Raw genomic sequence first — 12,050 nt, 5'->3', positions numbered from 1 at the left:
TTTAATTTTTTTTAGAATAATGTCTGACTTTGCTTATGCATGTTGTGTTTAATTATCTGTATGTATTAGAATTTTATTGGCTATAAGGAATGTTCCCTGCTTAATGAATGATTGTTCGGACTGTAAATTTGTATGATTCATATTATAACTAGTAACATTAACAAGTTATTTTTTCTTCAGTGAATGGAGATCTTGTTTTTATAGAGGTATTATAGAATATTTCATTCAAATTCATATTAGATGTTTCATAGTGAATGGATAAATGCTTTAAAATTGGCCCTTTTTCCTTAGTTTTGAATCTTTTAGTACAGCAGCAGTTACGGTAGAGGGTGTATTTACTGTTTTCCAGGTACTATGCAGAGTTTTATATGTATTTTATTTAAAGCTTACCACAGCTCCATAAAGTAGGTTGATACTAAAATTTAAAAGTCTAATAACTAGTATCCTACTTTGCCTGAATTCAAAACCACCTTAGAGAGAGACAAAGAGAAGTGTAATTGATGAGCACCATACCATGTTTTTAAAAAAAAAACAAAAACAGTATTGACGAATCTGGCTTATCTCATGGGTAAATGGGTTTACTAATACTGAATCCGTAATTTAAACTTAGCAATACAGGCAGAGAAGAGAGTTCTCCACGTGGGGGCTTACCCAGGTGAAATTTACAGCTTGTGGTAGTTACCTCTAGAAAGGAAGGGAGGCAGGAGGAAGATCCTCATAATCTAACATAGATCTTTCTTGTAAATACACCAGTCAGATCACCCCTGCTCCTGGCGGGTAAGGGAGGAAAGACACCAGAGGAATGTGACATTAGGGGTGTGCCTCAAACATGACTACTTCCACATGGAAGGAAGTCACGAGTGGGAAGATGTATCCTTCTCTCCCAAACAGATTTCTATTTTATGGATGAGGCTCAGGGAGACTAAGTAAGTTACCCATGGGTATAAAGTCCTTAAGGAAGGAACTGACATTTTAAATTCAGATGTCTCTGACTCCAAAGTCTACTTGATGCAGTATTTATACTTTAAAAAATAGTTTGAGGAAGTTTTTCTACAAAACTCTTGACCATCACTCCGTACGTCTGGCGCTTGTGTCTTTTATTGTTCCTTTACTTGTGTATGTTTCTGCCTTCTGTGTTTTTTGCTATCAGATTCTTTAAGATCCTGCTTCTGGTTCCCACTTCTATCCCACATCCTATATTCCTTATCACACAGTGAATAAAGTGAGTTAAAGTGAAAGTTGCAGGTGTAAAAGGAATTAGAGGACCAAAACCATATTTCTAAAAAATTTGAAGTCCCATTTCAGGAAAAATCATACTTCAGTGAGTCAAAAGAAATGTGGTTCTATGGACTAAGAATAAACTGATAAAACATAACTGTATAGCTTTAGAACAAAATAAAAATAAGAAAACATTAAAAAACTCATTTAGTTGCCTTAAGTATTCATCTAGGCTCCTTCCAATTGTATTAATTGTTCAAGAGCACTGCTCATTTGATGCTATTATTGCCTGCAGTTTCTCTGAGTCTAAGGCAAAGGATTTTAGTAGTTCTTTGAAGATGTCAGTATTGGAAATTTTTGCCTATTAAATGCTAGCAGAGGGCCTCTAACAATAGTGCTTTTCAACCTAGGCTTTGCATTTGCATTGAGAAAGGATTTTTTAAAAACATTCTGATGCCTGGATCTCATTAAAATTGTTTTAATTGGTCTTGCTATTGCCTCACCTTTTGAATTTTTGAAGGTCCCCAAGTGAATCTAATGTATAGCCAAGGTCGATAACAACTATTCTAGAGTGTATTAGGGAAAAGTTCCTGAATTATTTTGTGAGAGAAAATAATAATTCTGGATCTTGTGTGGAAACATTTAGAATCTGTCCCTCCTGTGTTTGGAGTCCAGACTATACATAGGGGTCAGAGTAGTTCTCTGCTAGACTTAAATTGTAAAAGATGCGCTACACTTTTAGGTCATTTCTAACACAGCATTTTATTTTATCTGCACAGGTATTGTTTTAGAGAGGTTGCAGCTTCTTATATTTAGAAAATTGGCTTAACTTTCTCATAGATTTAACCTACTATGACATATCAGTACTTACATATTCAAGGTAATTGCCTTTATGGACTATTTTCTCAAAAATTACTAGTATTTTTTCCAGGATGTTTTTGGAAGTTTTTTTTTAAGAAATATGCATGGACCAGTATAGTTCATGTGTGCTTTATATGTATGTACAATGGTAATAAATAAAAATCAGTGTTAAATACATTTAAAGTAATTCCTCAGTTTCCATGTGGTAATCTTCAAAATGATGTTACATGTGTCATTGTTTTTATTTTATTATAGTTGACAGTGTTGTACCAATTTCTGCTGTACAGCATAGTGACCCAGTCATACATATATATTGCTTTTCCTACATGCTTTTTCATCAGGTTCTATCAGAGTTTGGGTAGTTTCCTGTGCGTACAGTAGGATCTCATTGCTTAACCGTTCTAAATGTAATAATTTTCATCTACCAACTCCAAACTCCCTGTCCATTCTACCCCATCTCCCCTCCCCTTGGGCAACCACAAGTCTGTTGTCTCTCTGTCCATGAGTCTGTTTCTATTTTGTAGGTAGGTTCATTTGTGCCCTATTGTAGACTACACATGTAAATAATATCATATGGTATTTGCCTTTTTCTTTCTGACTGACTTCACTTAGTATGAGAATCTCTAGTGGCATCCGTGTTGCTCCAGTTGCCATTAATTTCATTCTTTTTTGTGGCTGAGTAGTACTCCAGTGTATATGTGTACTGCATTTTCTTAATTTATCTGTCAAGGGACATTTAGATTGTTTGCATGTCTTGGCTATGGTGAATAATACTACAATGAACATAAGGGTGCGTATATCTTTTTGAAGGCAAGTTTTTTCCAGATATATGTCCAGGAGTGGGATTGCTGGATCATATATGGTAGTTCTACATTTAGTTTCCTGAAGATCCTCTATATTGTCATCCATCATGGTTGTACCAACTCACATTCTCACCAACAGTGAAGGAGGGTACCCTTTTCTCCACACCTGCTCCAGAATTTATTTGTAGACTTATTAATGATAGTCATTCTGACCAGTGTGAAGTGGTACCTCATTGTAGTTTTTATTTTCATTTCTCTAATAATTAGTGGTATTGAGGGGTGTTGAGCATCTTTTCATGTACATATTGGCTATCCATATAACTTCTTTGGAGAAATGTCTATTTAGGTCTTCTGCCTATTTTTTGATTTGGTTTTCTTTTTTTGTTGTTGAGTGTGTATATTTTGGGCATTAGGCCTTTATTGATCGCATTGTGTGGAAAGATTTTCTCACATTCTTTGGGTTATCTTCGTTATTTTTAATGGTTTACTTTGTGTAAAAGCTTTGGAGTTTAATTAGGTCTCATTGGTTTACTTTGTTTTTATTGTCATGATTCTAGGAGGTGGATTAAACAAGATGTTGCTGAAACTTACGTCAAAGAGCATTCTGCCTATGTTTTCCTCTAGGAGTTTCATAATACCTAGCCTTACCTTTAGGTCTTCAATCAATCTTGAGTTATTTTTGTATATGTTGTTAGAAAATATTCTAATTTCATTCTTTTACATGTAGCTGTCCAGTTTTCCCAGCACCGCTTATTGAAGAGACCGTCTTTCCTCCCACTGTATGTTCTTGCCTCCTCTGCATAGATGAGTTGACCATAGGTGCTTGAGTTTATTTCTGGGCTTTCTATCCTATTCTATTGATGTATATTTCTGTTTTTGTGCCCATAGAACACTGTTTTGATGACTGTAGCTTTGTAGTAGTATGGAGTCAGGTAGCCTGATTCCTCCAGTTCTGTTTTTCTTCAATATTGGTTTGGCTATTCAGGGTCTCTTGTGTTTCCATACACAATTGAAAATATTTTGTACTAATTCTGTGAAGAATGTTCTTGGTAATTTGATAAAATTGCATTGAAATTTATTTCCTTGAGTAGTATAGTCATTTTGACGATATGGATTCTTCCAGTCCACGACCATGGTTTATCTTTCCATCTGTCATTTTCAGTTTCTTCCATCAGCGTCTTATAGTTTTCAGAGTACAGGTCTTTTTGCCTCTTCAGTTATGTTTATTCCTGGGTATTTTATTCTTTATCATGTGATAGTAAATGGGATGGGTTCCCTAATTTCTCTCTTTGATCTTTCTTTGTTAGTATATAGTAGTATATCGATTAACTTTACTAAAGTTCAGTGAGTTCCAACAGTTGTCTGGTTTTTAGGATTTTCTTGGTATATTATAATATCATCTACAAACAATGATTATTTTACTATTATTTTTCCAATCTGGATTTCTCTTTCTTCTGATACATCCACGTAGGATTTCCAAAACCATGTTGAATAACAGTGGTAAAAGTGGACATCTTTGTCTTATTCTTTATCTTAGCAGAAATACTTTGCTTTTTACCATTGAGAATTATATTAGCTGTGGGTTTGTCATATATGGCTTTTATTATATTGAGGTAGAGTCCCTCTGTTCCCACTTTCTGGAGAATGTTTTTAGTTTTTTTTAATCAGAAATGGGTGTTGAATTTTGTTGGAAGCTTTCTTCCTGCTATCCATTGAGGGATTATATGGTTTTTAGTCTGGGACAGAGGAATTTAGAATATTGGAGAACACAGCCTACACTGACCCTTTGTGGAGAAGTGTTCAACTGCTTCACAAGATTGCTGTGTTCTCCTCCAGTATTCTAAATTCCTCTGTCCCAGGTGATGTCCTTGCTGATGGGGGGACTTCCCTGGGTTCATCTGCCTCCTAGAGGTGCAGGTCCCATGCTGCTTCCCTTTCTCGTTTTCTTTTGTCCTAACTGGTTTCATGAAAATTTTCTTGCTCTGTAGAATCCTGAGTTCTTTTGCCAGCTTTCGGGAAATTTTTTGTGCAAATGTTTCCATGTATAGATGCTTTCCTGACATATTTGTGGGAGTAGATGAGCCTCATGTTCTACTACTCCATCATTTCTTAATCCTCAGGGTGTTTTTTTTTTTTTTTTTTTTTTTTTTTTCCAACTATGGCGGATTGGTTGGTTACTTGATTGATTGGTCTTATCTGAAAGTTGTTGAATAGAATAGATCATTATGGGGACTAGAGACTGTAACAACCCTTGGACAAAGCACAAAAAAAAAAAATCTAGTTACTCTTTGGTTATGAGGAAGTGTGTGATGTTTACGTCCTACCTTCTATAGTTTGTTATTTAACTGGAAGACATCTTTGAAAGAAATCTGGAATGGCAATCCAATTTTAGAGAAGAATTTTGTGTGACATGTTAAATTTGAGGTAACATCTAGATATCCAGAGGGTGAGTGGCTGACAGGCATGCACACCGTTGGACTGAATTTTGAAAATTTAACACTGGTAAATGATACATATTTATAAATCACTTGCGAGTTCCCATTGTGGCTCAGCAGAATAAGGACCTGACATTGTCTCTGTGAGGATGTAGGTTCGATCCCTGTCCTCACTCAGGGGGTAAAGGATTTATGGTGTAGATGGTGCTTGGATCTGGTGGTGTTTATGGCTGTGTGGTGTAGGTCCCACCTGTAGCTCTGATTTGACCCTGGCCTGGGAACTTCCATTTGCTGCAGGTATGGCCATAAAAATAAAAATAAAAAAATTATTGGCGTTAGATTTAGCATTTAGTGTAAAGTATGGACATGAGGCCCTACTCCTAAGTTTGAATTCTTCACCCCTTACTAAAATAGTAGGTAAGCTTTTCAACTGCTCTTCATCCTCAGTTTCTTTATCTGTAAACGGAGATAATTATAACTACTCCATTGTCGTGAGAAATAAATAAAACACATGGACCATTTTCACTAGTACCTGGTGTATAGTGAATGTTCACTCTGAGAAATGCCAGTAATCATAATAAGCTGCTGTACTTGCGTCAAAAATAGTTTGCGAAAGAGTAAGTTGAGAAAATTTTTGAGGCTGCTCTTTAAGAAACAAGTACTTAGTGTGTATCATTAATGTGCACACACCATACTTGCGGTATAATCATTAGATTAATGGTTAAATTTCTGTTTGGGAGATAGGATTTATGATGGAGAGATAATAATAGTTCTAAATATAGGCTTCGTGTGTTTTTTTTTTTTCCAAAGTGATTTTATATATTAAGGAAAGCTATTTTAAGTTGTATAAAGCTTATGTATGATCCATTTTTGTCATATTTCGTACCTTTTTAAATTGGGACTTCTAGGAATTGTAAGTAAAAATTCTGTTTGTAATAGGAATTTTCAAAATCTTGAATAACTGTTAATAAAGCCATAATGCTTTGAAAATTTTATTAAAAGTCATCTTTTTCTTGTTCTTTCAGTAGACATATTAGAAAGTTCAGATCGTTTACACATCAATTTGGCAACAAATGACACACAGTAATTACTGTTTAGATGTTAGAAAAGTGGTACGCATAGAACAACTTCTAATATTAAAGCATGTTAAAATAATCTAGATTCAGATTATTTTCCCAGGAAACGGTAATTAGAATGTGAGAGAAATTTTTGTGACAAGAATGGTGATAATTTTTGATTATAAAAAGATTACTTGGGAACTGTCCTTCATCCTTCATCCCTATAAAGTATCTTAAAACATTTTATTTGATATCTAATACTTTGCATGTACTTGCACAGTCCATAAAATGATTTTACCAATACTTTCAATTATTTTTCAGCTGTCTTTCCTGACTAAAACCTTTGTTTCAGTTGCTAATTTGTAGAGTCATAATTGCAGTCATGGGTTATGTGTTGCTGCTGAATAACCATCAAATTAATGCTACATAGCAGTATTCCCTGGTTTATGGGACTAACGTTTATCACAAGGCTATAGGAGAGAGGTCAGACTTAACCCCGTCCTTCATCTTTTTAGCTTGTATCATGGTATTTTTCTTTCCTTTCATAGGTATATCTATTTTTAATTTGGTTTTACTTTTTTGTAATTTGGTTTTATATTTTTTGTTTCTTGTGGACATTTGTGATATTAAAGAACATTATTGTCTGGTGGTTGGATAATGACATGGTCAGAGCATTTACCTGTGTATTGGAATTTATTTTCCAAGTGAATATTTATTGAGCAAATCCAGAATATTGTTTTGGTGCAAAGATAGAACCATAATACTATACAAGTATGCTTAAGTCACTGTAAGTCAAATAATTTTGGAAAACAAGAGATTTAGTGATTTAAAGACTTTTTCTAAAAGTTAAATTTCCTAAGCTGGCTAGGGTCGGTGAAGCTTATCATTTGTACATGTGTACTGAATGTTTAAATTTGGTATCCTGAAAGTTAAAACTTATTCAAGGCAGATAATTATGTATATATTTTTACACTGAGTTAACATCTAGTTTTTGATTACTTTAGAATAGAGAATTTAATGATTACTGGCTGTAATTAATTTCTTTGAATACTTTTGTGTCATCTTTCCCAAAACCTCGAGATCTCGAAGATTATTTTCTACAATTTAAATGTGTGCTTCTATTGGAAAAATAATTTGCTTTACACAACTTCTCTGATTGTTGTGTAACTGGGTTGCTCTTACTTTGTTTTGGTATCATAAGATAAGCCAAAGTTAATGATTTGGTTAGTTTAAAAAAATGAATTTGAATATCAAAGTAAGAAAGTAGTAATGATTTTTTAGTAGCAATTTAATCATGAAGGGCTGCATACTCCTTTAGTTTTTGAGTTCTTTTAATTTCAGTTCAATTATGTCTTGATGTGTAATACTTTGTTTGGAAATGATCAGAAATGACAAATTGCACAAATTTATAGCACTTAAATTAATATCATAGAAAATGTTTTTTCAAGTCTATGTTTCAGTTATTAATTGATTCTTCTACGTGGACAGAATTGCAATACAGAAAATAGCTGCAGAGCCTGAACTTCTTTGCAGAACAGATGCTAACTCACAGACGTTGAAAAACTTATGGTCTCCGGAGGAGACAGTTTGGGGGGCAGGGGGATGTGCTTGGGTTATGGGATGGAAATCCTGTGAAATTGGATTGTTAGCATTATACAACTACAGATGTGATTTAAAAAAAAAAGAGAATAGCTGCAGAGATGATTAGATTTCCTTCTTTTAAGATAAATGGTGCTTAATTTAAAGCTTATTTTTTTGTTTTTATTTTGTTTTGAAGATACATTTTTTTTTCCCTACATTAAGCTGTTTTACTAAGCTACAAAATTATATGGAGGATGTATAGTAATAGTGTAGTTTTATTCAGAGTACTTTTGAATAACATGCTTTTATTTTAGGATTTATATTTTTTAGGGTTAAATTTTATATTTTATGCTGATAATATTTGTATATTTTTTCCACTCTAATAAAACATTTTGTGATTTTTCATAAGATTACTGAACTCTGGTATCACTTAAACCTTGTTACATATTGTTACTGAATTTTATTTACATACACCCAAGTGAAATCTTTTTATGTGTGTATTTTGAGTTAAATTTTTTCACAATAAAATTTGTGATACTTTCCTAAGTTAAACAGTATATGTGTGTGTGTTTCAACAAAATCAGATTCTAATAGTTGTTCTCCTTTGGCTATGATTCATTAACATCTTAGTTTGAACTCTTGAGCAATGGTTTTAACATATTTCCTTAGACTATGTTCTCTTTTTTGCGGGGCAGCGGTGGGGGGGGGGGACTTGTGGCATAAGAATTTCATGGGCCAAGGATGGAATCTGAGCCACTGCTACTACTGATGCCACAGATGCAGCAATGCAGAACCCTTAACCCTCTGCTCCCAGCCAGGAATAGAACCTGTGCCACCTCAGAGACGATGTGGGATCCTTAACCGCTGTGCTGTAGTGAGAACTCATTTTTATTCATAAAGTGATCAGTTGCTGACTAAAGCTATTATCATCACGCTTTTGCATAGCACAAGGTATTTATTTCTGTCTTGACCTCCTTGAACATAGTGATCTTTGAATATCTTCTCATCAACTAAATCATCATCCTTTATAACCTTGTTATAATCTCCTATATGGTACATTCATTCATCAATGTTTTTGACATCCCTCAGTTGGATACAGGAGATAGAAAGCCAAGTCAGATTCTGGTTCTTAAGGTATTTCCATTACAGTGATGGGAACAAATTAATAAATGGCTATGAAAGGGATTCGTATGTAGTGTGTAATAAAAGGTGTATGAGAGGTGTTTTAGATCCGCAGAGGACAGTGTGCCTAATGGCCTAGGATTGAGAAAACAGTTAAAAAAACAGCAAAAATAGAACTTAGGAGCCTGATGATTGGAAGATGTGGTATAGTTTGCCAGGGAACTTAAACATACAAGGAAGGAAATTATGGGAATCATTGTATAGCAAAGCAAAGTTGACATTACACGACACACACTACTTTTTGCTTTGATTGCTAAAGCCTAAGGGGAGGTGGGGTAGGAAGTGACTGCTGATGGGTGTTTCGCTTTGAAGTGCTGAGGAATGCTCTGAAGTTCACTGGTGACAGTGGTTGTATAACTCTGAATGTACATAGTGTTGTACATTTTAAAAAGGTGGATTTTATGACAAGTGAAATTTCAGTTAAACTGCTTAAAAATTATAAGTATAAAACTTATGCATTCACTAAGCTGTTCCTTTGAAACCATTAAAAGAAAAGATGAATGTAAGGAAATCGTTCTGATATCTCTTGTGGGGATTTCAAACTTAAGGGAAATGTCAAACCTCAAGGTATTTGGAGTTCCTATTGTTGTTCGTTGGTTTAAGCACCTGACAGTGTCTGTGAGGATGGGGGTTTGGTTTCTGGCCTTACTCAGTGGGTTAGGGATCAGGCATTGCTGAAAGTTGCAGCATGGTTGGTAGATAAGGCTTGGATCCAGCATAGCTGTGGTGTAGACCTGCAGCTGCAGCTCCAATTCGACCCCTAGCCTGGGAACTTCCATATACTGCAGATTGGGCCATAAGAAGAAAAACAAAAAAAAAGTCCTAAGAAAGGGAAGATAGCATCTATAGCTCTGAGCATTCCATGCTTGTTATCATTAGCTATTGGTGTATAATGCATTTTTAAACCTTTGTTCTTAAATGTAGCATAAAGAAAACAGCTCAAAACAAAAGCCCTCTAGCTGTGTGTTATTTTGATTTAACACCATGTCACCACTACACAGCTCGAGAAAGAACATTGCTAAAGCACGAGAAGCTCTTTACCTATCCTCTCCAATATTTGTGGCTTCAAGTGAACTACTATCCTGACTACTATGATATTTCCCTTTTTGCATTTTTTGTCTTTTTCGGGCCACATGTGTGGCATATGGAAGTTCTCAGGTTAGGGGTTGAATTGGAGCTCTAGTTGCTGGCCTATCAGCCATAGCCACAGCAACGCGGGATCCTCACCCACTGAGTGAGGCCAAGGACGGAATCTGTGTCCACATGGATCCTAGTTGGGTTCCTTTCTGCTGAGCCCCAACAGGAACTCCCCTTTTTTTGTGTTTTAAAAAAGGCTTTACCACCTAAGCTTGCCAACAAGAAAAAAGTAATGTTGCTTTCTTTTCTTTTAATGGTATGGAACTTATGGTATGCTCTTAAATTCATACTTTGTCCTTTGCACAATTTTTAAAATAGATTCATTTATAGCTGGGGTATTTATTTTCTTTTTAAAATTTTAAAATTTAAAATATAGTTGAAGTACAGTTTGAAATATAGTTAACTTAAAATTTGAAGTATAGTTGACTTACAGTATTTTCAGGTATGTGACAGTGATTCAATATTTTTTATAGATTATATTCCATTTAGAGTTATTACAAAGTAATGGCTATATTTCCATACTTGTATCCTACTGCTTTATACATAGTAATTTGTACCTCTTAGTCCCTTACCCCTATCTTGCCCCGTTCCCCTTCTACAGTGGGAACCACCAGTATATCGGTGAATCTGTTTTGCTGTATCCATTCATTTTAATTTTTAGATTCCACATATAGGGGCTAGCAAAGTATTTATCTTTCTCTGACGTAATTCATTAAGCATAATATAATGACACATACACACACATTTTCTTCATTCATCTGTTGGTAGACACTTAAGTTGTTCCCTTATCTTGGGAACTAATGTTGCTGCAAACATAGGGGTGCATGTAACTTTTCAAATCATTGTTCTCATCATCTTCAGATGTATGCTAAACTGTGAAATTGTGGGGTCATACAGTGGTTCTATCTTTAGTTTTTTGAGAAACCTACATACTGTTTTCCACAGTAGTTGTACTGATTTATATAGTCTCACCAGCACTGCACTGGGGTTCCTTTTTCTCCACATTCTCACCAACATTTGTTGTTTGTATTCGTGATGATAGCCACTTTGACAGGTTTGAGGTGATACCTTATTGTGGTTTTGATGTGCATTTCTCTGATAAGCAATGTGGAACATTTTTTTGTATAGTCGGCCATTTGTATATCTTCTTGGGGATAAAAAAAGTCTGTTCATGTCTTCTAATCATATTTTCTAATCAGATTGTTTTTTTGTGGGTGTTGAGTTTGTATGGATTGTTTATTTTGGGTATTAACCCCTTATGAGTCATCTCATTGGCAGATATTTTCTCTCTTTTCATAGGTTGTCTTTTCATTTTATCGATGGTTTCCTTTTTATGCAAAAGCTTTTACATTTAATTAGGTCCCATTTGTTTATTTTGTTCTTATTTCCTTTGATTTAAGGAGATGGATAAAAGATTTATGTCAAAGAGTGTTCTGCTTATGTTTGCTCCTAGGAATTTAATGATTTCAGTTCTTAAATTTAGGTCCTTAATCCATTTGAGTTTGTTCTTCTCTGTAATGTGAGAAAATATTCTAGTGTCATTATTTTACATGTACCTGCCCAGTTTTCCCACTTCTTCAATAGAAGTTGTCTTTTCTCCATTGTATGTTTTTGCTTTCTTTTTTACAAATTGACTATAATCATATGGGTTTATTTCTGGGTTCTCCACTCTGTTCCATTGTTCTGTATGTCTGTTTTTGTGCCAATAACATGGTGTTTTGATTACTGTAAGTTTGTAGTATTTGGTTCATTATCATTTCTAAATAATATTTTAT

At 34.6% G+C, this 12,050-nt stretch overlaps 1 long non-coding RNA gene across 1 annotated transcript in view; it reads left to right on the top strand.

The window, feature by feature from the left end:
* The window catches only part of LOC102159977, a 765,938-nt gene that overhangs the window by 20,117 nt on the left and 733,771 nt on the right, over positions 1-12,050 (top strand). The window lies entirely within an intron of this gene.

Source organism: Sus scrofa, chromosome 3, assembly GCF_000003025.6.
Source record: "Sus scrofa isolate TJ Tabasco breed Duroc chromosome 3, Sscrofa11.1, whole genome shotgun sequence".
Taxonomy (NCBI): domain Eukaryota; kingdom Metazoa; phylum Chordata; class Mammalia; order Artiodactyla; family Suidae; genus Sus; species Sus scrofa.
This window is presented reverse-complemented; position numbering and strand designations above follow the sequence as displayed.